At 39.4% G+C, this 3588-nt stretch overlaps 1 pseudogene; it reads left to right on the top strand.

Moving 5' to 3' along the window:
- Nucleotides 1-2390: 2390 nt before the first annotated feature.
- LOC140134145 (large ribosomal subunit protein eL33-like) lies at nt 2391-2758 on the top strand (annotated as a pseudogene).
- Nucleotides 2759-3588: the final 830 nt, after the last annotated feature.

Genomic DNA, 3588 nt, shown 5'->3' with positions numbered 1-3588 from the left:
TTTTTCCAAGGATCATTGCCCCCGTGACATCATCCGGGAGCAAAATTCTTAGAGTAAATGGAGGCTGGCACATGCCACCACCTTTTAAGTGGCTGGCAGCATTTAAAGAGTTAACCAATGGGTATTACAGACAGGGGGTGAGACCAAGGGCCATCTAGGGACCTGAACCCACAATGCTCGACACGGACCCAAACCTTGCGCTTCAGGTCTGTTTATCACTCATTCTGAGCCAACACCAGGAGTGGATGAACACAGAACAGATGCAAAAATGTACATTGTACTTTAGCTCTGTGTAGTCTCTACTTTTGGTTTCAGCTCCCAATAAGTTTGGCAAAAACTGATAATGAAAAAAAGTGATAATAAGGCCCCCGGCTATATTCAGATTACTGAGTACATCATTTTCACAGCTCAGTTACATCTGTGGGGTATAGTTTAGGATTCTCATAAATTATAGTCTATAAGTGATTGGTATAAATCGGTTAAAGCTAAGGAATATTTTATGTGTCATCATCATATGAATAAACCGTCAAAATGCATTTTCCAAAATATTAAATGGGTTTCTAATTTTTCCTATTTTCATATATGAAACTGTTAGGGGCAGTGTTGTATGATACTTTTGACACTAAGCAAAATTATTTTTTTTAAATCAGTCACAGGTGACTGACAGGACAATAGCAACACCCCTTTTGTTATAAAAATTGGGAACATACCAGAGTAATAAAACTATAAAAATTTCCCCCATAACATGGAAGATGAGCAAATATCCTCTTGCCATGTTATTTAACCCTGCTCTAGACCTACAGCATCTTTAACCCGTCCTACATATTAACTCTTGTATCTATATTCCCAGAGGTGAACCTAAACTCTCTGCTACGTGAATAGTGCCCACTCTTCCCCATCCAGCAGTCACATATCTGGTTATTTAATTTGGTAAGTGGGTTCTCCATGCAAATGCTGAAATGAGATGTGAAGAGACACTATTTTAAAGTGTCTGGTTCTGTTTTGTAACAGTTAATTGTCCCCCAGATCATCCTGCCCCCGTCTTGCTGCAGTTAGTGCTGCCTGTGGCAAGAGGCTCAACTCGTCTCACGGGTTGTGGACACCTGTACATTCCTTCCATTGAAATAAGACCTCTTACTGTCATAGCACATGTTCCTTGTCTTCATTGCCCCACAGGAATGGAACAGCCTAGGAAGAGTGTTAAGGACATCTTCCACCAGATTACTGGTAGTAGACTGTCCACACAATCTTGCTTGTTATCTTAGGGGGTTGACCTGTCCGGAATAGCTAGTGGTGGTGTCTAAGGGGTAACATTTTGAATACATTAGACTCATCTCTTCTGAAGAGTGTTCATAGGATTTAGAATATCCAATGGGAATCTTATAGACATTCGGAAAACATAACATGGAAGGAATTTTTAGAGCATACTGTACATTTCATTTGGGGATTTAGTTGGTGACCGGTTCCCTTTAAGAAAAACAATGATGTAATGTAAATTGAGCAATTTGATAAAATATTTTTTGCAGCCTATTTTAAATGTTTGACTAAATTAAGCTAAAATGGACAAAAAAAGCAAACCCTTTGTGTGAAATCTCAAGCATTCATGAAAAATGTCACCATTATTTGTTAGATTGAAGGGTCACATTTCCTGAGCCTAATTTGCATTATTTTACCTAACACTTGCACTGGGCACAATTGTAAGCTTTATCCAGGAATGCAAATGACATTGCACTGGAATAACAATTTCAAACACTTTTTCCTATTTAATAAAATGCTTTCATATCAAAGACGTGAACATTTTTGAAGCTAAAGAGGGGTTGTCCACTTTCAGAAAATAATTGATATTGTTTGTGTAATGAAAAGTACTTTCTGTATGAATTCCGCACAGTTTTCTAGATCTCTTCTTGCTGTCAATCAACAGATAGCTGCATTGTTTACTTTCCATAGATAAAAAGTGGTCTATGACTTTTCCTCCATCTTAGATTCCATAGCAGTCCCGCCGGCATCTGAATATTAATTACACAAATTTATTAATTGTGGCGCAGGGTGGCGCTGGAACCCTGCTATTTCTTTCAGTGGGATGTAAGATTGTGGCTTAAGTGATTAATGAACTGATTAATGAACACAAGGACTAAAACGTTTAGAACTCTCTAGGATTGCTTTTAACTAGATTGTGGCAAAAAATGTCTTTGAAAAATAGAAGTGCCGGAAAACTGGTGAATTCACAAGTGACATAAAAATTTTGCACCCAAAAATAGAACACATCAAGATTGTTGGAAAACACCAATATTGTGCCACCGACACTTCATACATTCAGACGCAAGAGGCGCCTGAAAGAAAAAAAAAAACTCTGCCAGTTTTCCGGCCATAATAAATTACTAAATGGCAAAATGTCTAGCGGCAGATTGTGGTGCCAAGCAACCTTTGTTGGCTTCAAGAGAGGCCTCCAAAACCAGAGGGAACAAACAGCCTTCCTGAAAATTGAAGGAGTCTGTGCTAGGGCTGAGACAGATTTCTACTCCTGGTAACCCTGGGAGGCAAACCAAACAAGACTTGTGTCCTCTGAGGTAAGCTGACCGGAGCCCACGGAAACAGTGGCGTGGTTTGTGCCAAGTGCTGCTCTAACCTACCTGCTATGGCCACTGGGCACAGAATCAGTGTTATGCTGTACCCTTCAAGGATCTTAACATTCTGTACAAATAAAAGGATGTACCGGATCTTTAAAAAAAAAGTGGACCATGGTTATGTGTCAAAATAACTTTTCATTACACAAACAATATTAAAGGGAACCTCTCACCAGGGACCTCATTTTAACTAAAGACAGATTGTAAAAGCCAATGACACCTGCAGTGCAAAAATGCTTCTCTGCATTTTCTAGGCATTTGCATTACAATATAATTGTGTGTTATAACTTACACTTGAATCTAGACAAAATCCTGGGGTAGTCACAGGGGATGGGCTTTGGTTTGGATGCATTTCAAAAAACAACATGTGACTTGTCTGAGCTGAAGGCTGCCTCCATCTTTGTGCTCCTGTCCAGCTTGTCCCTCCCCCACTGATGTCAGGCTGACCAGGCTATGAGCTCTGAGAAGGAGCAGGAGGTGGATCTGTACAGGAGCACAAAGGTGGGGGCTAAGATCTGAGGAGTAAGTAACACAGACAAGTCACATGTTTTTTGAAATACATCCAAACCAAAGTCCAGCCCCAGGATTTGTCATGGTGCAAGAGTAGGTTATAAAACACAATTATATTGTACTGGAAATGCTTAGAAAAGGCAGATTTGCACTGCAGGTGTAATAAGCTTCTGCAACCTGTCTTTAGTGAAAAAGAGCCCACTTTCCAGAGGATCTCAAAAATCCATATTGGCCTAAAGAAAACCTCAAAAAAAGCCCAAATATTAAATATTTGCTGAAACTGGATAACCCTTTTAATGAACTGAATTTCACCAAAAGCTGCCATACATTCTGTGCACCATATTTTTTGGCTTACTAGGAAACCAACATGGTCCTTGCATTTGGATGAAGATTCTAAATTGAAATATATATGGCTTCTCGTGCAAAAAATCTTGTAAGGTGTAAATAATGGGGT

This window comes from Engystomops pustulosus, chromosome 5, assembly GCF_040894005.1.
Source record: "Engystomops pustulosus chromosome 5, aEngPut4.maternal, whole genome shotgun sequence".
Lineage (NCBI taxonomy): Eukaryota > Metazoa > Chordata > Amphibia > Anura > Leptodactylidae > Engystomops > Engystomops pustulosus.
This window is presented reverse-complemented; position numbering and strand designations above follow the sequence as displayed.